The sequence below is a fragment of the Panthera tigris genome, chromosome B1 (assembly GCF_018350195.1).
Source record: "Panthera tigris isolate Pti1 chromosome B1, P.tigris_Pti1_mat1.1, whole genome shotgun sequence".
Taxonomy (NCBI): Eukaryota; Metazoa; Chordata; class Mammalia; order Carnivora; family Felidae; genus Panthera; species Panthera tigris.
This window is the reverse complement of record NC_056663.1, coordinates 23,839,780-23,866,889: the sequence shown is the minus strand read 5'-3', so window position 1 is coordinate 23,866,889 and position 27,110 is coordinate 23,839,780.

The following is a 27,110-nucleotide window of genomic DNA, read 5'->3' as shown; positions in this document are numbered from 1 at the left end:
AATGCCAAGGAAACTATCACATAGCAAAACATAAGAGGCAGATAAAGTAGTACACAGAGAGAAAGTCATCACTTTCGTATGTTAGAAAAGTAGAAATAATGAAATAATTGAGCCAGATATCCAAATTGAGAACTCAGTAAAAATACAACGGAATGAGCACAGAAGTTAAAAAATGGTACAGTTAAGAATACAATTTAACAAAATAGAAAACAAAGCTAGACTAGAAAAAGAAAAATAAGAGCCCAGATTTTTTTCTTAAACAGCTGAGAGAAAAATCATGAAGTAAAAAAATATGCTTGCATTGTTCCGTATATAGTTTGAAAACAGTCAAGTATTATGCTTAAAGTGATGTTACATAGTAACCATTAATACAGTAACAACCTCCCAAAATTTATTACAAAATTAGAATTATTTTGGGGATCCTCCAAATTGAGTCTGGTTTACAATATACTGGACTCATAACTTAAAATAATGTTATTTACTTATGCCGTTAGAAACTAAAACTCGGCTTTTTCTGAGTAGTTTTTATAACTACTGAGGAAAGTAGCTAAAACATTATTAACTCATTACAAGTCTCTGAATCCAAGGGTCATTAAGGAAAATACAGCTTTCTACCTTTGACGTTGTACCTTTAATTGTATTTACTTCTGGTACTCTAGATGGCGGGAGGAGTGGATATTATGATCGTTCCACTCTGTACTACTCCTATATTTATATTTAATGCTTTTAAAGTTTTTATAAAGCTTAATTTATCTAATACTATATTAGTTTTAAAAAACCGTCCACCTTATATAAGTGCAGTTATATCCGACCTCATTAGTAATGCATGAGAAGACTTCATCAATCATAGGGTGATAAAAGGACAAAGGAATGAATGATGTGGATGGAAATCCATCTAGAATGTACATTTTTGGATAATGACAGAGCAATTCCTTTATCAGTAAATTTCATATTTTATAGTTACCACTCAAACTTAATTATTATAAAGGGAGAATGATGGGCACCTCAGTGGCTCAGTCGGTTAAGCGGTTAAATGTCTAACTCTTCATTTCGGCTCAAGTCATGATCTCACAGTCCCTGAGATCGAGCCCTGTTTCTGGTTCTGCACTGAGAACAGGGAGCCAGCTTGGGATTCTCTCTCTCACTGTCTCTCTGTCCCTCCCGTACTTGCACTCTCTCTCAAAATAAATAAATAAAATAAACATATTAAAACAAGAGAGGGGAAAATTAGATAATTTTATTTTTTATCATTTAGGGGAAATTTTATAGTTAACCTAACAAACTTTAGTGTGAAATATTCAATTCAATCAGTAGTTTTTGGTATTATTTAATCATTAATTATAGAGAGGAAGCAACTTGAAGTGAATATATATTTTCTTGCTTTTATTAATGAATAACAACTAAAAGCTATCAAAAACCATGCACTCCTTTACGTTCTGGGATTTATTATTGTTCATTAACAGAAAGATGCAGATTTGCTTAAATCGACATTAAAATCTACACCGTTTATAACTCTCTCAAGAAAGGCAGTATTACAAAATATTTCCCATCTCAAAGAAGTGAAGGGAGAGCAGCCAGAAGACTTCCTCTGGTAAAAATGACTTGGAGAGAGGGGAGTTTTGCCAGTGATGTCCAGAGGTAAAAAGCTCGTCTTGGGATCCGCTTCACAGAGGGCAATCTGTGCACAGGACAGGCCAGGTGCTTGTGAGGACGCCATGCTTCGTCTAGTTTCACTAGTTCCCCTAATTTTGCAACGGCAGTCCTGAAATTTCTAGTAATATTTTAATCCTTTCTGTAACTTCCTTTCTTACTGTGATTCCCCAAGGTGGTGTTATGGACATCAAATTTGTGTCAATTTCGTTCTCCCTTCTCTGTTAATAATGGAGATAATTTATCAACTTGCCAGCAGAATTTGGATAAATATAAATTCCAAAGAATGTTGTACATAGTTCTCAATGAATATTTTAGAAAAAGCTATGAAATGACAAATAAACTGTTTTCATATTTTACCTCATCAAATTTATTTTCCTGGCTTTGTTCACATTCACTTTAGACAACTGAATAATTGTATCACGAAACTCAGTGTTATGTATACCTTTTATAACATCAAAATACACATACATGGGTGTGCATGCACACACACACACACACACACACACACACACAAACACATACACACACAGCTGCAGTGCCTTTAAAACATGTATGCTCTATTTGAAAGTGAAGTTTCTAAGTGTCATTCTTTCGGTAAGTTTTTGTTGTTTTGGGTTTTTTTTTTTTCTTTTCTTTTTTTTTTTTTTTTTACTGCATTCAGCAAATAGTGGCTTAACGGGACTTCTTAGAAAATGAGTTATAGCCTGAAATAAACAAAAATTATCCAAGGCTTACTGTTGCTGTGTTTAAAGCAGACTAACAATGAAAAAATCACTAAGGAAATAACAGAGTAACTAACATGTACTATCTGAATTTAATTAGTCATGCAATGCTCTTTTAAATTATCACTACAAAAATAAAGAAACGTTAACTGGGTAAATGTCTTAAGCCAGTGATAATTGCAAAGGAAACTTAAGATTCATTATTCGAAACGTAAAATGTCTGTGGACAAAAGCACCCCAAATTTCAATATGTTATATACTTAAGCAGGCAATTCATCCATGCTTAGATTTTCTTAGGAAATCCATAAGAGTTTGCTATAATGAAAAGCTGTCCTACCCAAGTTGTATTCAACTAATAATGCTGAAAATACTGAAGCATGATAAAATTTAGTTGTATTAAGCCATGCTGATTTACGTTGCCCTAGACTTTATCAGAGAACCCAATGGCAGGGGTAAGAAAAGAAATTACCAATGTTAAAATTCCTTCTCCGGACTTCCACACTTTCTCCCTTTCTTTTCTTTTCCTTTTATAAAAAAATTTACTTATTTATTAAGAGGGAGAGTGCATGCACGTTCATCTGCATGAGTGCAAGAGGAGGAGGAGCAGAGAGGGAGAGAGAGAATCCCAAGCAGGCTCCACACTGTCAGTGCAGAGCCCGAGGTGGGGCTCAATCCCACATTCTGTGAACCATGACCTGAGCTGAATCAGTAGTTTAACCCATGGAGCCACCCAGGTGGCTTAACCCATGGAGCCACCCAGGTGCCTCACTTTTTTTTCTTCCCAACATGTCTGATCTTGACCACAAATATATATTATTCAAAAAAGCACTAATCAGTCAATAAAATAACATAAAATATATATTATTCAAAAAAACACTAATCAGTCAATAACTTATAAAATATATATTCAAAAAAACACTAGTCAATAAAATAACTTATAAGTACTTACATGCTAAAAAAATAGTGTAAGAATATAAAACATGCATAATACCCATTTAAGAATTCATAATTTACTTCTCCTTTTCCTGTTTCATAAAATTTACAATTCTCAAGTAGCTATATTGACTGTTACTGAATTTTAAGACAACAGTAATGATAATGATAAAAATAGAGAATAACCTTTATAAACACATTTGCCAGATAAAATAATTGAATGGCAATACAGTAAAGGTTGCTAAGATTGCCAGTACCAAATAGAACACTTTAGAGACCCTCTTGAAAATCATTGCTAAACTTAACTGTTCCCAGTGGATTCCTTAAGCTCACTTACTCTGTATCAACGTGTATCTTAAGCTCTTCTTTACAGACATTGGCAAGCTATGGCTCATGCGCCAGATCTGATCCTGTGTCTACACTTGTAAATAAGTTTTATTACAACACTGCCATGTTAGTTGTTTATATATTGTACGTCTTTGCTTTCACAAAGATAAGTGGCCAACTTGAGTAGCTGTAACAAAGACTCATAGAATGTATGGTCCCCCCAAACTGAACTATACTATCTGGACTTTTATAGAAACAACAACAACAACAACAACAACAACAACAACAACAACAACCTGCCATCCCCTACTTTATAGCAAAGCATCTTAAAGAAGTGTGTATATTTTCAGCACCAATATTTCTTTTACTTTCTCTTGCACCCAACCCAATCAGGCTTCTACCTCTAACACTCTACTGAAACTGTTAATTTTCAAGATCATCAATGACCCCAAAATGCTGAAGGCCACGGCCAATTATCACTCCTTAAGTTACTGATTCATATTAGCAGCACTTAGCTGAGCATTTTCTCCTTGAAACAGTTTTTCACTTGGCTTCCAGGACGCTGCCCTCGTTTGGATTTCTTTCCACTTCTAGAGCTACTCCTCCTTGGTCTCATTTTCTAGCTGCTTCTCTTTCCTTAATTTAAAATTTTAGAATACCCCAAAGTTTATTCCTTAGACCTCTTCAATTTTGCTACCATCATCCATTCCTCCAATGGTTACATTTAGTCACACGGTTTTCAATATTATCTGTAAGCTGAAGACTGGGATTTCTTTTCTATTTCAGACATTGCCCAAGAACTACAGATTCACTCACCAGCTGCCTAGTGAACATCTTCACTTGACTACCTAATGAAGAGCTCAAACCTCAATGTCTAAAAGGACAAAAGCCTGGTTTTTGCTCCCACCTACAAACCTTCTTCTTCCAGAGCCTTCCAACAGCTCAGTTGGCACAGAGCATCAAGTGCTCCTCACTGCTCACATCTAGCCCATCTGTGGACCTCAGCAACACACAATCTGGCCACTCCTTGTCACCTCCTGTACCTAGTCTAAGTCACCATCAAATCACAATTAGATTGCTGCGATGGTCTTGTAACCAGCCTCCCATTTCTGTCCTTGTCCTACTTCAGCCAGCTTTCAACAGAGTAGCTGCAAGTAATATTGTTAAAACTAATTCTGGATTATGTTACTGAGGTGCTCAGAACTCCCAGTTTTACTCAAAGTAACAGAAAAGTCCTTACTACAACCAAAACAAACAAAACCCTATAAGATCTAGCCAGATGTCAATATCTGACCTTATTTCCTATTCTTCCTGTATTCACCTACTTACAGGCTCAAATGTCATTTTCTCAGTCATCTTCCCTGGTATATCTATCTAAAATTTCAACACCTTTTTTTCTTTTTCCTCTTTCCTTCTCTTTTTCTTTTTAGCACCTATAAATATCTGTCATGTATTTCATTATTTTATTTTTTTATGTTTCTTAACCACTAGAATTAAGTGCTGCGAGGGCAGATATTTATGTTTATTTTGCAAACACTGTTAAATAATTAAATAATAATAATTTATATAGTTAGAATTTTCTCAATATGTTGGAAACATTTTATATATGTATTTATACATACTGTATATATTCATGTTTATAAATTAATTACTTCTCCAACAGAAATGGCAATTATGTGCATGTATTCACATGTGTGTATATGTATATTTATGACTATACACACATGTATGTGTGTATAAAGAACTAAAATTCATTGCATTACTACAATGCTAAACACAGACAGTACTAGAATTTAATCTGGAACAAGCCAAGTACCAGTTCAACAGGAAGAAAACTAGCATTCAACTCATCATTCACACTTGAAATTTCAAGTCTGTCACTTTATTCTATTGTTTCTTTCTTTTGTATACCTATTTTTCCTGCTAAGTTTTTAAGAAATCTATATGTGTTAATTCAAAAATAGTACCATCAGAATGAGGCATGGCTGCTTTGGAGATGTATGATTACATCATTTTGTTTAAATAATTTAATTCCAAAATAATACAATAAAGTTAGAAATGTGATTGAAAAAATTTAGTCATGTTTTCATTCTATCAGCAAGAGTTATGAAAAGAAAAGAAAAAACAGTAGAGGAAAAGAGAAAGAAAGTGATTACCTAATTTTTCCTTCCCCATTCTAAAACAGCTTCTGAAAAACGCGTGTCATATTCTCATACATCTTCTTTAATGAAGACAAAGTTAGTGATGATAGTGGTTCATATGATGCTTGACAGCAGAGAAGTATATTACTATAATGGTGATGATGATGGTCAATGTTGTAGGAAAATGATAGCATATGAAGAACCAACTGATAGAGTTTTTTTTTTTAAGTTCCTTACACTTCTAACGTAACATGTCTTCCAAAGAGCTTGACTCTGATTCTGAAAACGCATACCTAAAACAATCTTCTGAGTCAACAAAGATGAATTCATTATTCCTATTAAAATAAAGCATAGAACTAGAAGTTTAGAATCAGATATTCATTTCATTCTAATATGTTAAATTCTTTAGAACAGGAAAAATATTTAAATGATATAAAATTGCATATATTTTATAGGTGTGTGTATACATATAAACAGGGTATCTCAGTATATGTCACATATATTACATGTATATACCTATGTGTACTTTATACATATATATATTATCTTTTTAATTTTTTTATTTTTTTAATATGAAATTTATTGTAAAATTGGTTTACATACAACACCCAGTGCTCATCCCAACAGGTGCCCTCCTCGATACTCCTCACCCACCCTCCGCTCCCTCCCACCCCCCATCAACCCTCAGTTTGTTCTCAGTTATTTTAATTTTTTTTTAACATTTATTCATTTTTTGATAGAGACAGAGCATGAGTGGGGAGGGGCAGAGAGAGAGGGAGACACAGAATCCGAAGCAGGCTCCAGGCTCTGAGCTGTCAGCACAGAGCCCGACACGGGGCTCGAACTCACGGACCATGAGATCATGACCTGAGCCGAAGTCAGACACCCAACCCACTAAGCCACCCAGGAGCCTCTGTTCTCAGTTTTTAAGAGTCTCCTAGGTTTTGGCTCCCTCCCTCTCTAAGCTTTTTTTTTTTTTTTTCTCTTCTCCTCCCCCATGGTCTTCTGTTAAGTTTCTCAGGATCCACATAGGAGTGAAAACATATGGTATCTGTCTTTCTCTGTATGACTTATTTCACTTAGCATAACACTCTCCAGTTCCATCCACGTTGCTACAAAAGGCCATATTATCATCTTTCTAAATGCAACAAAAATTATTCAGTAAAAGGCTCTCCAAAACATTTTAAATATTTTTAATTTATGTTATAAAATCCTTCCTCTCTCATCTTATTTTATATTTTTAAATTTATGATAAAATTTTTTTTTTTGGTTTTCATTTAAATTCCAGTTAGTTAACATACAGTATAATATAGTTTGAGGAGTACAATACAGTGATTCAACACTCCCATACAACACCCAGTGCTCATCACAAGTGTACTCCTAAATCCTCATCACCAATTTAATCCATTTCCCCACCCACCTCCCTTCTGGTAGCTATCAGTTTGTTCTCTATAATTGAGTCTGTTTCTTGGTTTGCCTCTCTATAGCTTTTTTGTCCTTTGCTCATTTTTTTTGTATCTTAAATTCCACATGAGTGAAGTTACATAGTATTTTTTCTCTGATTTATTTCACTTAGCATAATGCATTCTAGCACTATCCACATCATTGTGAATGGCAAAATTTCATTTTTTATGGCTGAGTAATACTCCATTACACACACACACACACACACACACACACACACCCCACTACTTCTTTATTCATTCATCAGTCCATTGTCACTTGGGATGTTTCCATAATATGACTAATGCAGATAATGCTGCTATAAACATTGGGTATGTGTATCTCTTCAAATTAGTATTTTTGTATTCGTTGGGTAAATACCTAGCAGTGCAACTGCTAGATAGTAGGGTATTTTTAACTTTTTCAAGAACCTCCATAGTTGTTTTCCAGAGTGGCTGCAGCAATTTGCATTCCCACCAACAGTGCAAAAGAGTTCCCCTTTCACCACATCTTTACCAACACCTAATGTTTCTCATGTTGTTGATTTTAGCCATTCTGATAGGTGTGAGGTGGTATCTCATTGTAGATTTGATAGGTATTTCTCTAATGATCAGTGATTCTGAGCATCTTTTCAAATGTTTGTGGGCTACTTGTATGCCTTCTTTAGAAACAAGGTCTGTTCAAGTTCTCTGCCCATGTTTTAATTGGATTATTTATTTGGGGGATGTTGAATTTTATAAGTTCTTTATGTTTTAGATACTTTCTCCCATTCCGAAGGTTGCCTTTTAGTTTTAATTGTTTCCTTTGATGTGTAGAAGCTTTTTATTTTGATGAAGACCAATAGTTTATTTTTGCTTTTGTTTCCCTTCTTCAGGAGACCTATCTGGAAAGAAGTTGTTATAGCCAATGTCAAACAAGTGACTGCCGATGTTCTCTTATAGGACTTGTATAGTATCAACTCTCACATTTGGGTCTTTATTCCATTTTGAATTTATTTTTGTGTATAGTGTAAGAAAGTGGTCCAGTTCATTCTTTTGTGTGTCGTTGTCTGTTTACCCAACACCATTTGTTGAAGAGATTGCCTTTTTCCAATTGGATATTCTTTCCTGTTTTGTGAAGATTAATTGACCACATAGTTGTGAGTTCCTTTCTAGGTTTTCTATTCTGTTCTGTCGACCTCTATGTCTAGTTTTGTGCCAGTATCATAATGTTTTGATCACTAGCACTTTGTAATATAACTTGAACGATGGATTTGTAATGCCTCCAGCTTTGCTTTTCTTTTTCAAGACTGTTGTGGCTATTTGGGGCCTTCTGTGGTAACATAGACTTTTTAAGACTATGTGTTCTAGTTCTGTGAAAAATGCTGTTGGTATTTTGATAGGAACTGCATGAAATCTGTAAATTGCTTTGGGTAGTATGGACATCTTAACAGTATTTGTTTTTCCAAAAAATGAGCATGGAATGTCTTTATAGTTCTTTGTGTCATCTTGAATTTCTTTAATCAGTATTTTATAGAGTACAGGTCTTCCACCTCTTTGGTTATGTTTACTCCGAGGTAGCTTATTGCTTTCGGTACAATTGTAAATGGGACTGACTCCTTAATTTCTCTTCCCTCTGCTTTATTATCAATGCATAGCCATGCAACAGACTTCTGTATGTTGATTTTGTATACTGAGACTTGACTGAAATCGTTTATCACCTCTAGCAGATTTATTTTTATTTTTTTGGAGTTGTCCAGGTTTTCTATAAAGAGTATCATGTTATCTGCAAATAGTCAAAGTTTTACTTCTCTCTTGTCAATGTGGATGCCTTTTATTTCTTTTTGTTGTCTGATTGCTGAGGTTAGGTCTTCTAGTACTATGTTAAATAACAGTGGTGACAGTGGACATCTTTGTCTTGTTCCTGGCCAGAGAGAAAAAGTTTGTCCCCCATGAGGATGATATGAGCTGTGGGTTTTTCATATATGGCTTTATTACATTGAGGTATGTACCCTCTAAATTGAGGGGTTTTATCGTGAATGGATATTATACTCTACCAAACGATTTTTCTCCATCAATTGAAAGGATTATATGGTTCTTATCCTTTCTTTTATTAATATGGTGTATCATGTTGATTGATTTGCGAATATTGAACCACCCTTGAAATCCAGGAACAGTTGTCTTTTGATCATGGTGACTTTTTTTTTTTTACTGTATTGTTAGGTTTGGTTTGCTAATATTTTACTGAGAACATGTGCATCCAGACCAATATCTTACTGGTCCGCTTTTGAGATGAGACAGGACACCAAACCCACCAATAGTGACGTCCTGCAGAACTCTGTGGTCAGAAGGCATGGTCTGGACTGGGGTTTGTGCCGGCATTCTGGGGGGGGTCTGCTGCACTGGGTTTGAGGCAAGGGTGACTGAGAAGGGCAGTCCCACCAGAGCACGAGGGGGTGGGGCCTGGCTTAAGCAAGTTCAGCAGCCTGTTTTGGCACTACACTGCTTCCCGCAGGTGCATCTGTGTTTGAGGCACAGGGGAGGATGTCAGATAGCTCCTTTGTACCTGGACAGGTGTTTCTGTGAATGCTGCTCTCAGGAACATGCTCCGAGAAGAGAGATTAATCTTTGCCCTGTGTGCCCCAGATGTTCCTCAGATCCCTGTTTTCAACAATGTCTGCCCCTGGGGTTGTTTGCCTGCCTTCTCTTCAGGAGCAGGGCAGTGCCCTTCCGGCTCTCTCCCAGTCTCGCTCACTGACCTTTAACACTCCAGGCTTTCAAGCCCTGCTAGTTACAAGAACTCAAAAATTCAGACCTCCTCATTTTCCAAACCACTGGCTTTGAGGAAACATTCTCCTTGTACAATTCCCTGTGTGCTCGCCCTCTCTCTCTCCCTTCTCTGCAACCATGCCTCCTTCCCCTCCACAGCACCTGTCATCTCCTTCTCCCAGAAACTGCATCTATTCACTTCCTACCTTGTTCAGTGTGGCCTCTTCTCTCCCTTTAGTTGTGGAGTTTGTTCTGTCAATATTAAGGTGATTTCTGGGGTATTTAGGATAATTTCATAGTTAATTTAGTTCTGTTTAAGGGATGTGACGAGCCTAGGGTCCTCCTACTCTGCCACCATCTTCTTCTCCTTCCTTTCTCATTTTAAAGAGTTTTCATTGCTTTTATAGCAACACACAGGTTACTGAAGCATAATATGACAGGGACGAGTTCTGACTGTATTAATGGAATAATCCTTAAGAAAAGTGAACAGTCTAGTGCACTACATATTTTATTCACACACGTGGTGTTAAAGAACAATTCTTCAAGTGTATGAAATCTCAAAATAACGATGTATCAACTCAGTATGACATAAAAAAGAGAGATTGAGAAAAATGTACCTCACCTTTGTTCAACATGAAGGCTAAATGCATGTGGTCTATAAAGGCTTTTCACTGTTTGACACTAAACATTTTCTCCTGCACTATACTACTACACGGGAATGGAAACAGTACTGAAGAGATGGCAGAGTGGAAATATATACATATTTACTCTATTTTCTTTTTTCTATTATATGATCTTTCATATATAAAAATTCAGAAAGAGATATAACAAAGTCATGTAGATGTCATAAAAACTTAATAAAGGAACAATTTAATATAGTTATTAAAATATGTTTTAATAAAAGGAATCATAAACTAGAGCTAAAATCTGTATTATGCTCCTCAAAAAAATCACATTTCCCCTCTTATGTCTGAGAGGACACCACTATTGTGAAATTAGCTTCTATCTCTTAATTCAATGTTCATACATTATATATAAATTCAGAGGGAGGATAAAATAAAGACCAAGAACTTCTTTCTCACCTATATACCATGAATGAACAAATTATAACTAAGTGATGTAACTTAATGAAACTGAATCCAAAGGAAACAGAAAGCAGAAGCATGGGGGCACAAATTGGTAAAAACGTGAAGGCAAATTTAACGTCTCTAGGATCAACATTAATAATATTTCTGCATTAAATTAAAAAGTGGACTAAAGGAGCACTTGGGTGGTTCAGTGGGTTAAGCATCCAACTTCAGCTCAGGTCATGATCTCAAGGTTTGTGGATTCAAGCCCCACATGGGGTTCTGTGCTGATGGCTCAGAGCCTGGAGCCTGCTATGAATTCTGTGTCTCCCTCTCTCTCTTCCCCTCCCTTGCTCATGCTCTGTCTCTCTCTCTCAACGTAAAGAAAATAAACTTAAAAAAATTTAAAAGAAGTTACTGAAAAATTTAAAGGCAATTGCTGAAAGCCTGGAAATATCATATAGCTTCAAAACCAGCAAAGGAAAAATACAGAAATTAAAAAACATATATTTATATTTTTACTTATTAAACTAAGAAATTATCAGATCATATTTTTAAATTTCAGATGTACAACAGAAACATAGCATTAAAACTATATACAAGAAGGCTGAAAAAAGGAGTAACATGTATATTGTACAATTTACTTAACAGAAAAGTTAATTGATATTTATGCCAAAAAATAATGAAATGCAGACTGAAAATGCTATCATGATAGAGAAGCAATGCAATGGCTGACTAGGAAAATATAACAATTATGCACCTGCTTTCCCCTCACCACAAACTTAGACATTTAAAAAAAGAAAAAAAATAATATATTCACAATACTGGTGAGAGATGTTAATATACATGTATCAGAAACTGAGAGATTAAACACAGAAAAGATTAATAGGGGCATAGAAGATATGAACAATAATACAATTATATATATTTGACATGTAAATCTGAGATAATATGATCTTTTGCATGAAATAAATTCAGAATTAACAATAAAAAATTTGGTAACAAACAGCAAATATGTTTGTTGTAAACTAAAAAAATATACACTGTCACCTGGTGAAAAGGGAAAAAAAAAGAATAGGTGAATATTCCAAATATTAATTAACAAATAACAGAGTGTTAGACTTTAAAAAATACGGGGTTCATTAACCATAAAAAATATGATAAATTACACTTCATCATAATCAAAATTTGTTTTCATCAAAAGAGAATTTTACAAGATACATATTCCAACCACAGCCTGGAAAAAAATATTTGCAATACATTTATCTGGCAAATGACTTTTGACCAGAACGTGCACTAACTCATATACATGAATAATGAAAAGCAAAATTAGCAAAATTACTCAAATAGTGTATTAGTAAAGTAGCTGAACAACTTGTACCAAGAAGATATACAAATGGTCAACAGGTACATTAAAAAAAGATGCTCAACATCTCTACTCACCAGCATTATAAAAATTAAAGCCACAATTAGATTCACTTTCAAATACTTTGGAAGACTGGCCATATGTTGTAAAATTAAACATAAATCTACCAAAAGAGACAAGCTCTGAAACTTTAAAATCTCTTCAAGTGATACAGAAAAAAGTTGGGTGAAAGGGTATCATTCCTCAGAACAGCAAATACATAGTAAATTCTGAAGCAACAGAACATGCTACATATTTGAGCCATGATATTTTTTTTTCTATCGTAATTTTTAGGACAAATTTTATAGCAAGTATTTGAATGCTACCTACCATATAAAGCTACCTGACCTGCTCATTCATACCAAGACAATTCTCCTCAGTAACAATTTGTAAACTAGTCCATCTATTTTGGTAATTAGGCAAATCAAGGTTTCCAGGAAGAAAGTTAATATTTAAATTTTTTTTTACTTTATTTCTCTATTTAGAGAGAGAGAGAGAGAGAGAGAGAGAGAGAGAGAGAGAGAAAGAGAAATGAGTGGGGGAGGGACAGAGAGAGGAGGAGAGAGAGAATCCCAAGCAGGCTCTGCCCTGTCAGTGCAGAGCTCAACATGGGGCTAGAACCCACTAACCATGAGATCATGACCTGAACCAAAGCAGGATGTTTAACTGACTGAGCCACTCAGGCATCCCTAAAATTCTCTTTTTTTTTTAAATCTTTATTTATTTATTTGGAGAGAGAGGGAAAAACATAGAGAGAAGGAGGGAGAGAATCTGAAACAGGATCTGAGCGGTCAGTGCAGAGCATGATGCAGGGCTCAAAACCACCCACCGTGAGATCACGACCTAAGCCAAAATCAAGAGTTGGACCCAGGCCCTAAAATTTTTATTATCTGATATATTAATCTCTCCTAAGAAGCCCATTCTATCAAATGGGTTCTTTGTAATACAAACCAACACCAGAAATCTAACTGCTCATCCACCAATCCTACCAAATCACCCCATCTTCCAAAATTTTGTTTTAATTCAATATCCCCAATACATAATGCCTAATGCCAAAGACTGCCTAGCAAAGCCTTGGCTAACACACATGTATGGATCAGGTGAATGAACTTTTCAGCATTACTCTATTCTTCAGTTTGTATGATACTAACATAGACTGACTCAAAATTTCTTTGTTGAAGCTCTAAGCCCTAGTGTGACTGTATTTGGTGAGAGGGCCTGTAAAGGGGTAATTCAGGTTAAATGAAGTCCTAAGAATAAGGCCCTAAGCCAATATGATGCATGGCCTTTTAAGAAGAGCAAGAGACACCAGGCATGAGCATGTGGAGAGAAGGCCACATGAGGACAGAGAGAAGGTGACAATCTGCAAGCCAGGAAGAAGGAATCCAAAGAAATCAAGCCTGTAGGCACTTTGATTTTGGACTTCCACCCTTCAGAAAAGAAAATAAATTTCTGTTGTGTAATGCATACATTCTGTGGTATTTTGTTACAGCAAACCAAGCATTGCTATAAAACCTGCCAGTCTGGCTGAAATAAATGGTGACTAGCTTTTCAGACATGTTTAAATCCTTGATCAGCATCACTTGAAGAAAGTCTTATTGGACATCTCACGGAGTGAGGGGTCTGGTTTCCCAAGACAGGCTTTCTGCTCCAAATGGTATATTCTTTTCTTTGTTAATGCAGTAATGTATACTCATTTGAGGAAAAAATATATACAGATATAAACAATTAGAAAAAAATATCAAGTAAATCTAGACTGATGAGATTATCTAGGCCAAAATGGCAGAAACAAAGTTGTGCAAAAAGAGTGGCATGTATATGTTCGTGTGTATAATGAGAAGGTGAGAGGAACAGACTGCCATGTAAGAATTACAAAACTTAGTGTAATCAGTTGGAATACTAAATGTAACTTCTCCTTGCATATTTTGACTTATTTGTTCTTCTCCCCATACTGAAACTTACACTTGATGATACCTCAACTAGTTATTTTACAAGACATGATAATGAACTCAGAGTGAGGGCATCGAAAACAACTTCAGCCCTGAAGCAAACCCAATTATTTGGTCTACTGACATGATGTTAGAGAAAGTGTCACTATACTCCTTTTTCAGATCATGATTATGACACCAGGAACTGTGGCCCAACATGTTCACCACTCTATCTCTATGACCTAGGACTTATACCTATTTCAAGGATAAAGGTCATCAAGTATTTGTTGAATTTGAACATAATAAATGTTAAAAACAATTAACAACAACACTGGCAAAAATAGAACTTCACTCATCACTTTTTACCACTTCTTTTCTATTCTCTCTTTGCTCTTTTTGGATGATTCCTTTTTTTTTTTTTTATTCTATTTTAGAAAGAGAGCACGTGTGAGCGAGGGAGAGGGGCAGAGGGAAAGAGAGAGAGAATCTTAAGCAGGCTTCATGCTCAGCACAGAACCTGATACAAGGCTCCATTTTATGACCCTGGGATCATGACCTGAGCCAAAATCAAGAGTGGGAGGCTCAACCCACCATGCCACTCAGGCACCCCTGGATGACTCTTTCTGTCTTTACTTCTCCAACAGTCCATTTTAGTGTGCACAGGACACATATTTTATAAGTATTAAATATTTCCATGTTCTTTCACTTCTTGGTCAATGTGTTACTATATTCTACTTCCCATAAACTCTCCTATATCAATAAAAAAATTGAAAAACTCATATGTTTAACCTACCTGAATACTGTTTTTTTCTAAAATGTACTCTTCCACCACATAATCTCTGGGATCTTTCTCTTCAATAATCTGTAAAATCTCTGACTCATTATCATGTTAGGATTAGTAACTTTACATAACTATTGCATTAAATTTCATGACTATTCTACTCTTAATTTCATTAATGTGAATTACGACACTAAAATAGAGTAAGCATGCGTAAGGAAACCAAAAATTAAAATCAATCTCAAGCATAACTGTGATTGAAGTAGAACTTGTTAACTCTTTTCGTGACAAGAAATGTTGCTTCAAATCTTGGCCTTAATGCCAGCAGAACCCCAATATACTCTGATTATTTGAGTGATAAATGAATCTAGCTCCTTTCTTTATTCTTCTCTCCCTCTTTAGAACTCCCTCCTATAGCCATAAAGCCCACTCCTGCCTATTGCCTTCACCCTAATTAAGGAAAGATGGGGTACTGGCAGCCGTGCTGAGTAGCATTGTCTGAGTGTAGACTCCATTCTCAGCATCAATTTTATTACCCTCATTCATTCCTATCTCAGCTCAGCAGATACGAAAAAAAAATTAATATAAATGGATGGCTAATGCTCTATGAAAGAGATAAAAGAATAGTGGGAAAAAAACAATAGTTCAAAATGGTCTCAACTTCTCTAACCCTCTGCATAATCAGGAAGCTGGTAAAGCTCATTCACACTTGGTAGATGTCAAAACCTTCCTGCTGAGCCCCTTGCACTTCAGCAGAGGAGCAATCAGCAGAGCAGGAGGAAAACAACAGATTTAGAAGTAGATGATTGAGCTTCTATTATCATTTACTGACAGAGTGATTCTGGCAAGTTACTCAACCAGTTTAAGTGTGTATCTTCCTCTCTGTAATGGGGGGAAAAACATACACATGCAAGATGAACAATGTATTTTGTGGAACAGTCCTTATAAACTATAAGGCACTCTAAACTGTAATTCTATATTTTTTTATAGTTTAGGCACAAGAAACTGAGTCCCATATTATCCTTTATACTGCCAGTATAACTAATAGTCTAGCAATAATGTCTTGGATATCATGGTCTAAAATACATTTTAAAAATGTTATCTACAGATGAGATTTCCATCAATTATGCATAGGTTTACAATTGAAGAACTGTATTAGCCATGTGTTTGTCATGCTTTGACACCTGAGGCCTTGCTGGCCCTAGAGAGACTGTCCCTTCCAAGATTAGCCAATTCCTAGAGACAGTAAACAACACACCTGTAAGCATGCATTCGCTGTATAAACCACTCCATCCAGAGCCCACATCCCCGCCCACATCCCCAGCAGATCCTCTGTCTGGCTATCACAGGGCTAGCACTCTGCACTGATCCACCTGCCCTAGTCCTCAGAGGAATAAATACCAGACAACGGGGGATGGCCCTTACCCTCCAGAGCCTGCTGAAATTATTCAAACCATCCAATCCTAAACCTGCTTAGTGGGCTTCCCTTGCCCATTCCATCCCACAGAAACCACAATAAAGGCTCTTACCCATGTTTTCCCCTCACTCTCTGCCTCCTCACTGACCCGTGTGCTTCTCTGCAGGGCCCTGCACTGCGAGTTATGCCTCCCATTTCTATGTATCCATGAAAAGAAAAGCTGCTTCTTTCACGATAGTTATTTCCATGTCTGCATGTTTTACCATACCTGTTTTCAAACAAATTGTGGATACTCTTAAAATATGAACATAATCTGTTAATATTAATTTTTTATGAATAATCATCCTCTGAACATTTTCAGGCAAATATTTTATCATTTTACAAGATTTTCATTCTTAAAATAGGCAATATTGATCACTTCTTCTGTAATCACGACTTGCTCAGAAAAATATTTTAAATACATTTATATAAATGCAGATATGCCACTGTGAGGGAAAGATGGAGAATTTAAATAATAATCATACCTTTAAAATACTTCTGTAAGAAGTCAAAGACCTCAGGGTTAATTTTAACTCAGGTGTAAAAACTTGCTATAAAACGGAATGAATTAAAAGCAATTCCAAGGCTTTGGAATCAAATCTGTTAATCATACACCCATGAATTTCATATTTTTCTCCTCTTTCACTAGACACTTTTCTGGGAATAGTGAAACAAAACAGAGAATAAACCTACCTTGAAAATATTTTTTTTATCCTCTATTTTCAGTCCATAAGTCAGTTCATGGGGAAGTTGAACCAGTTTTCTAAACCATTGTATTTAGCATTTATGTGCCTTGAAAGGGTTTTGACATAACAACAGAAGCAGCAATCATGGAAGCTGTTATAGATCAAGAAGTCAGAGGAGAGTATCGCAGGGCCCTGACATAAATTTATGGAGTAAAACAGCAAATGTTGAAATGCACTGTGACTGTGGTAGCTGGCTAAAAAAAGGGTATGGCAAGGTTATGTTGTGTTATCAAGACTGAATTCCTAAGAACAGCAGTTAAGGCAGAAATTGATATGAACAGAAAACAAGGCATCTGTAAAAATATAATAAAATAATAGGAATCAACCACCGAAAAACAAATTGTAAGAAAACTCCAGTAACAAGAAGTCAGAATATTTGGATCTCTAAATTTAAACACACCACAAATAATGCTATAATAAGAGAATATACATGCATTTGCTCTGAAAAAAATCTTACACCAAAGTGTATCCTTTCATATATTCAAAGAGGAATAATAAGGGCCTGACAGTCCAAGAAACAGTGTTGTTGCCACACTGCATAAGGATTTACCCAATGTATCATTTAATTTTTTTTTAGAGAGAGAGAGAGAGAGAATGAACGAACATGACTGGGGGAGAGGGGCAGGCAGAGAGAGAGGGAATCCCAGGCAGGTTCCATGCCCAGTGCAGAGCCCAAGCTGGGGCTCAATCCTACCACCCTGGAATCATGACCTGAACCGAAATCAAGAGTCAGACACTCAACCAACTGAGCCACCCACGCATGCCCAATGCATCTTTTTAAAATACCTCATATATGAATAGAGTATTGAAAGAATGTTGAAAGAACAACAATCACTTCCACTGGTATGTGAAATAGAGAGATGATTCAAATGCGTTCTGCTTACATCACCACCTTCTCCAAACACCTTCCTGCACAACATCAACTTGTTCTGAAATACAGAGTATTTAACAAGAAAATACTATTATTCTATTTAATGGTAATAAATGGTTCCACTCAAAGTACAGTATTTTCTCCTCATTCACTGTCATATCAAAAATTATGTATATTTTACCATGATTAAAAATTTTTAAACATTAAATACATAAAATATATAAAATAAATATAAAAATAAAGTTACTTTATCTTGTTTAACTTGGGATGAGAATGGGAGTTCTAATTCATCAGATAAGATCTTGTTATGCAAATGATAGAGTATACATTTCGGAATAGTGAGCCTACAATAAATAAACTCAGTTTACCCTTATAACCATTAGGCGTGGGAGATATAAAGACTGACAGTGTGACGGGGCGCCTGGGTGGCGCAGTCGGTTAAGCGTCCGACTTCAGCCAGGTCACGATCTCGCGGTCCGTGAGTTCGAGCCCCGCGTCAGGCTCTGGGCTGATGGCTCGGAGCCTGGAGCCTGTTTCCGATTCTGTGTCTCCCTCTTTCTCTGCCCCTCCCCCGTTCATGCTCTGTCTCTCTCTGTCCCAAAAATAAATAAAAAACGTTGAAAAAAAAATTAAAAAAAAAAAAAAAGACTGACAGTGTGGATACAAATTTCCTACCCTGGAGGAGTTCACGAAAAGATGATGACATGAAACGAAGGGGAAACCCTGACGCGGATGCTTTCCCAGAAGTACAACTAGCGCTGAGCACAGCACCTAACCCAAAGTAGGTGATCCAAACTTTTTCTGAATTACTAAATGATGTTAATATAAATATATCAGAACATGTTACGGAATCACAAAAGATGGACAAATTTACTTTGTGCTATTAAAGTGGCCTGATGAGTTGAGGACAATCAACGGGAGTAGGAAAATCTCAGAGGAGGGAGGGAGCAACAATGGAGAAAACCATTCCGGACGGAGAGAACGTCAAGAGCAAAGGCACCAATGTGTGTGTGAAAAGCCCATTTTATATTCTGGAATTTTTGATAAATGTAGATGGATACAGAGATTGAAAGCAGACAGATTTGATGAACATCCCATCTCAGGATGCCAATTTTACTCTGCATGTAAGCCTTCATCTAAGCATCTCCACATCCCAAACTCTAAGTGTAAGTGCCTCCAGCTAATGTTTCCAAACCATGCTCCCTGACTGAACCCACCTCAGGCCAGAAATGTGACAATATGGGCCATGTTTTGTGGGAGTTCTAGTAAAACACTGCTGATTTTTTTGGCGTCAAGGATTTCGTAAGTCTCAGAGTCAATGCAGTGTAATTGGATCATTATTACTAAGACATAAATTCCCTTTAAACAGTGTGTTACATCTTTCTTCAGTCTTTAGTTGCTGTATTCTGCATTGAATTCAACAAAGTAACTTGCCTCAGGGTGTCTGAGTGGCTCAGTTGGTTAAGCCTTTGTCCAATTCTTGGTTTCAGCTCTGGTCATGATCTCCCAGTTCACGAGTTTGAGCCCCATGTCAGACTCTGCACTGACAGAGAGGAACCTGCTTGGGATTTTCTCTCTCACTCTTTGCCCCTCCTGTACATTCTCTCTCTCTCTCTCTCTCTCTCTCTCTCTCTCTCTCTCTCTCTCTCTGTCTCTCATAATAACTAAACTTAAAAAAAAAGTAACTTGCCTCAAAACATTCCAAAGGCAAAGTAGCTACAAAAGCAAAATGAATGGGTGGTATTTTTCTTCCATGATGGTAGGTTTCTGAATCCTCTACTGTTGTCTAATAGAAGTGCAGAGTAATGTTAACTTGTAAAAAGTTCCTTCCAAGAGATCTTCACAGAGCCCAAACATTCAGAATTATAGACAGTCAATTGGAAGCAAGCTAATGTGACTCATTTTGATAGAAGCCTAGTGAAAATAGCCTAGCAAAGTTGTCCATTTCCATTGTCAATGAGAATCCAAGTTTCCACTCCAGACAGTCCCCTCCCAACAGCAAATTTCCATTTTGCGCTTACTGATTCAAGTTCTGTATTAGTTTGCTCAGGCTGCCATAAAAAATCACCAGGCTGGGTGGCTTAAAGGAAATTTCTTTTCTCAATTATCAAGGCCGCAAGTCCTCTGTGATTCCAGTATCAGTAGAGTTTCTTCAGAGGCCTCTCTCGTTGGCTAACAAATGACTCTCTTTTCCCTGTGCATTTCATAACCGTTCCTTTGAATCGTATCTAAATTTCCTGTTCTCATAAGGACATCAGTAATACTGGATTAGGGTCCACCCTACTGACCTCATTTTAACTTAATTACCTCTTTAAAGACCCTATCTGCCAATATGGTCACTTTCTGAGGTACTGGAAGAACTCTAACATACGAAGTTTGGGGAGACACTATTCAGTCCATAACAGATACCGCTCTGAATGCTTTATACGCATTATTTTATTTGGCCTTAAAAACCAACCTGTAAGACAGTTTTTTTACACACATTTTACAGATGAAGAAATTAAGTGAAAGAATGTTTAGTTCACTAGCCCAAGTTCAGACAGGTAGCAAGTGAAGAAGCTCTCACATATAAATCCTGGCATTCTCCCTCCAGTATCCATGCTATTAACAACCTACCTCCTACTGAAATTAGCTCACCTTCTAAATATTTATCTTGAGAGCATGTGAGAGTGCGAGCGGGGGAGGGGCAGCGAGAGAGGGAGAGAATCCCATGCAGGTTCCCCACTGTCAGCACAGAGCCCAACACAGAGCTCGAACCCATGAACTGTGAGATCATGGCCTGAGTAGAAACCAAGAGTCATGCTCAACTGACTAAGCCACCCAGGCGTCCTGAAATTAGCACACCTTCCAGATGAAACCTCTCCTATATGAATTTCTTCAAAATCTCTCTCCTTTATAACTCAAAAGTTTCTCTATATTTCAGCCTTGTTTTTAATCATCTGCTGTCTTTCTTTGGTGAAAGCAGCTTACTTTACTGACAAGGTTGTAACTTAGTGCTACAATTTCCCCTTTAGGAAGCTTCAATATTTCCCTCTTCACCAGATTTGCATGGTCTCCTTTTCCCCTCATAGTGTGCGATCTAAACCACTCCCAAATAATATCTTTCCCATTTCCATTTACTATCAAATTCCTTTAAAATTAAATAAATGATGTTAGCTACTCATCTACACCTGAACTTTTTCTTTTCCTTTACCAGTGAAACTGAGATCATTTAATTAATAATCCTTTGCTTAGTCAATTCTCATTAGGAGCAGCGTACCTTACTCATAAAATTTCTTCTGCACTTACCACTCTGATACTCCACTCTTTATTTTCCTCTGACACCTCTGATGGTTTGCAGAGAGTTATACATCATTTCTAAAGCCCATTCAGGTTTACAAGAGATGATTTCATTCATTAGGATTCCTTCCATTAGTGGAGAACCAAAATGAGAGGACTGAAGCTGTCCAGAGGACATACAACCAAAAGTTATTAAACTACTTTCTAAAGAAGATGGCTCTATAAACTAAAAACAAAACAAAACAAAAACCTGTTTTTGTCAAAGTGAGCCTGAAATTGAAAGTGGGGATTAGTAAGAGTTAGGTTAGGCTGAATTGCTTTGATTAATGTATATATACTCTACCGGTAGGCTTCCTCTGGGAGGAAGGACCTAGAGATGTAAATATCAACAACTAATGCAAACACAAGCATTGATGCTAAAGGGTTAACAAGGGACCTTGGGGAATACACACGCATTGTGAGGGTTTTTTTTAATTTGTTAACTGTGCATGAAAGAATGCATCTCACCTTTAATTTTCCCTGAAAATTTTTCAATAGCTATATGTTGTTCACTTTTGTTTTTTGTGAGTAGATTCTTTAGGAATATTCAGAGGTTCTAATTTCGAAGATAAGAAATGGGACTTAAGAACCATGACAATAAGCAGTCATCTAATATCTAAACAGTGTAGCATTTTCATAGAAAGTTATAGAGTGAAAAAGAAAAATGAACACATAAAAACAAGTGATTTTTAGTATAATGGCCAATGATTATCAATTAAATTATTAATTACACTCATTCACATTTAGTAAGTTTGTCTACACAGGAAAATAAACCTGGAGTTCATCAATTATCCAGAAATTTTATATGATTTAAAAGCACCTTTTTATTATACACATACACACATTAACACAAACAGGTTGGAGGATTCATTTTCCAGAATATCACTTAGAAATACAGAGATTATATATTTCTGTTCTCTTTGTTAGTGAATTCAAAAATCATCCAATAGCTAGATACTGTATACCACGGAACTTTAATACTAAAGCATTTATTTCCTAAAACTGAGCAGCCATATTCATTCTTAACATAAATCCTCCTTTTTCTTGTATGAGTTTCCTTTTAGAAAACTGTTCCACTTCTGTACAACCATGCATATAATGAGTAACAAAATTATCAATAATGATAGTGATGCTATTACTTAAAATTAATATTCTTACTAACAAAGGGTCCCAATATAAAAAAAGAAGAGGAAAGGACACTCTCTGATGTGATCTCTGTGCACATTCTACAGGGAATGCTTACCATCCTACGTCATTAAAGATTCCCTTTTTTATCCAGTGAGAGTGCTACCACAATTTCACATTTCATTTTGCTAGAGCATAACATCTCTGTACCATGGACAAGAAGAGGCACACCTAAATCCACATATAATAAGCAGCATTTGCATATGGAGGTGGTCTTCCTGGCTCCTTTACAAGCACATTTCAGGCCCCACTGCAAAGTAAATCTTTTCTATATACTTTGTTGGTGGGGTTAAAATTGACAGTTAAAGAATTTCTGAAGAGCACATAAGATTAAGTGATTGCAGCTATCAGGCATTACACAACTCCTAGAGGTTACTTTCATCCTCCTCGTCCTTGATTCTTGAGTCACTGACTTTAAAATAACTCCTGGAAGACACTGTAAAATCATTCCAAATCAAAGATTTGGGTATATTAATATGCTTACCTTTTAACCAAGATAGTTGGAATTCTTCAAACTGCTAATTCCAGAGAAAGACTCTAAGTGACTTAACACTGACTTTGACTGCACTACCCTATAACAGGTTTAGTAACACACACAGATCCATCAGTGGGTGTGGTTTCTCCCTCCCCTTCCCTTTATAACCTCATCGCTGTGCCCCAAGTTTTACTTCACAGACTACCAAAGGAGCTAAGAAATTGCTTTCTTTTTTAGTGGGACCCTGTGGATGACTCATAAACAGACATTTGGTAGGCTGGCAAAATATTGTACTATGAATGTCCACTAATGATGTCCCATTGTTTTTAAATCTCCTTCTCAGTGTGGAGCTGCACTAATTGAGGGCTGACATAGGCACAACTCCGGTTCCTGAGGTGCTACACAGTTAATATCAGTCAACTCTGCGCTTTCTGTCATTCTGGGGTTACTGGAGCGCTTACATCATACTTTGGATTACATTCATATATAAAATTATACATTTCATTTGAGCATTACTAGCTTTCCTTTTCCCTGAGTTGATTACTTTTCTTAAATCTTTTTTTTTTTTTTTTGCAAAAGTAACAGGTAGATATAAGGACATGCAATGAGTCAGGGATCCATTCAATTCCTTAATATATAGTTTCTTTCAACAGTATCTTCAGACGACATGGATAACTCAGGACGAAGCATGAAAACTATTAATACTACAGCAAATACCATCCATCCATCAGTAAAATCTGTCATAAAAAATAATTAGAACCTATAATCGTGTACTTATTGTTTTGCCTTTTAATATTTGGCCTCAAAAGCAGGTGAGGTAACAACAGTTTTCTTGGTAACTTTTAGTAATCAGAAAAATGGAAATTAAAACCCAGATTTATGTGAGTCTAAAACTTGTGTGTGTGTAACTATTAAACAGCACTGGCTCATAATTGTTTTCTTGCATTCCTGGGAGAAGTAAGGATATACTTATTCTCTGTCCTACCCTTCCTTTGAATAACATTGTATTTTGAGAAATAACTAGTGTTACATAACTGACATCTACCACAATTATGCCCATCCTATGGACACTATTAACCAAGAAATAAGCAACTGACTTAACCAAGTTTCTGCATTTATAGATCCTTACAAGGAATTTTTTAAACTCCTCTTGCATACATTCTATTCTATCTCTCTTCTGAATATATGATACCATTATAATCTCATATTTTGTAATGGATAAGCATTTTACATTTTCCAAATATTTTTAAGCATTTTACATTCTCCATAGTATAACATTTTATAGGTTGCAACTAATAAACCTTTACATTAAAAACATTAACTTGTTATCATTTCACAGATCTGCTAAATGTATCATCTGAGATAACTACATCAAATAAATGCTTTTTAGAATACTGCCAGAATTGGTTGGCAATAAACCATGCTAAAACCATTTGTGTGAAGATATAAAATATATTTTCCTAAATTGCTTTTCCAAAAGCATATGTGAAAGAAAAAATTAATGTGGTCTTTGAACAACATGAATTATTAAATAAAAAGCATTACAAAAGATATAGAAACATTTAATTACATTGGTAAAGCTTAATTAGATGATCTCATAGAAGTAGAATAATATCAACTTCTCTTTTAACAACTCAATTTTTTTTAAAAAATGTTTTTCTAAGCTGTTCCAATTCCTACATACACTTGTTTCAAATTTTAAACTAGTTAAATATCCCCATCTTCTTAGTCTTACATATATACATAAAGCATAACTATTTATTGATCTCTGATTGCAACAGTATTAAAGTAATAACTGGAGTACTGTATTTAGAGGGAAGAACTAGATTTAACTTTATAAATATTCATATATTCTAGAGAAGAAACATGGGCCTAAAGTTTATACTGCACACTAACAATCTAAACATGCAATTCAAATAAACCATCTGTAGTCTTCCTGATGATCCATCTGTGGGGATATTTAAACACTAACAGCACAGGTGAACAGTCACAATAAATCTCTTGAATTAAAATATACAAGCACGTGCACTCACACGCGCACACACACGCGCACACACACACCCATACCAGTTACTGACATTAGTTTTGCAAAATTATCCAACTTTAAAACTCAACAATGATTTCCTGTAATCGTGCATGCTGCCTTTTCTTAGACTCACCTACATGAATTAAGAATAAAATTTAAGCATCTATGACATCCATTTAGTGAACAAGAACAATCTGGAAAAATCAAGTCATACCCCCTGTTTACAGTACACAAAATGCAGGGAATGAAGGGCGAGCAAGCTAAATTTTCTGTTTAGTTTATTTGAATCTCAATTTTAATAATACTTTGCCATATGCATACATACCCTGGATACTTTTATTCATCCTTAGGTAGAATTACAGTCCATAAAATTCAAGTTAGTAATGAGAGGAGAGATGCTTTCTGACACAAATACTCCTGAGAATTCAAAGCACTAGTAAGCCATTAATTATCTTTAGTTTAGAAGGTAAGGAAGAAGGTTAGAAAGCATTTACATTTCAGTTACCAAATAATGTATGATATATGTATATTTACTCTTTAGCATCACAAGATTGAGTTTCTGTCAATGTCTGCTTATTAATTAGGATAAATATTTGAAGGTGATTGTCCAAGGTCCAATTACCTAAAATCTTAAGTATGTTTTTAATAGGAAACTGCATTTGCTAGAATGGTTTGTGCCATGAAAGCTTGAATTTGTTCACTAATCCACTGTGACCTCACTGATCTGCTTAATTAACTCAAACATAATTTAAAAACTATCTGGATTTTCTTAAAGTTAGGAAAAGTACAGAGTATCAGCATTTTCTTTAAGACTATATTTTTTTCTAAATAAAATACATTAGTGATTATTGCTATGTTCATTTTAATGCAAACTCCAAAATCTCATTCTTCTGTGCGCTAAAGAAGACTTATTTTATAGATATGATCAAATTATCATTTGAAATAGTCCCAGTAAACATAATTTCCCATTAATTCACTAAAATAAACATAAAAGATACAACTACTTCAAAGTTTTATTTACATTCCTTAAGGGTTCTCATAAACTTATATTTTCATCACTTTTAAAAAATCTTAAATCTTTACTGGAAATTATTTTGACATGAAACAACTTTTCATATTTTGTGCCCCCTACAAAAAAAATTGTAAAAAGACTCAGATTTATTTTCTCTGTTCATGACTAGATAATATGTAGCAAGCATTTGCTGTTCATTTTGTGAAATTGTCAGGTATGATGAAGAATACAATTTAAAACTTAGCTTCAGAATCTATAAATAAAGGTATGCACAGTCTGATGCAATAATATTAATGTTTTAGAAGAAGAAAAAAACGTTCCATTTAATTTATCTCATTTTCCCCACATGCCCACCAATTTTATTCAGCCATACCTTGGGCATGTCTTATTTTTCTTTTTCTTTCTTGCAAAAAGAAAGCTAAAGAACAAGGGTCCTTGAGAAGGGAAAAAGAGAATCCAAAGTTATCTTGCTCTGATTTAAAAGGGAGAACTATGAGGATAAGAAATAATTATACAATGAAATTCAGGGATGGATTAAATCCAGCAGAGAATCCCCTATGTACTGTGTATGGGGGATCAGGAAGGACAGCTTTCCTTAGCCTGTTGTTTCATAACCTTTCCTCCAGCAAATTTTGCCTCTTGAAGTCTCTCCTACAGGTTTTGCATGCCTAGAAAAGAGTCTGAGCCCACAGTCACAGGCTGTTGAATAGCCACAGGCTTAGATATTGGCAAGGGTTTCATCCTTTTTAGTTTCCTCAAAAAGAAAATAAAAACAATTCACAAAAAACACCATAGGGATAAGAAGAAAATGGAAAGGAGCACAGATAAAGACAGAGAGGCACTGTTCTCCTGCAGAATAAGCATGCGGGGCTGTGTG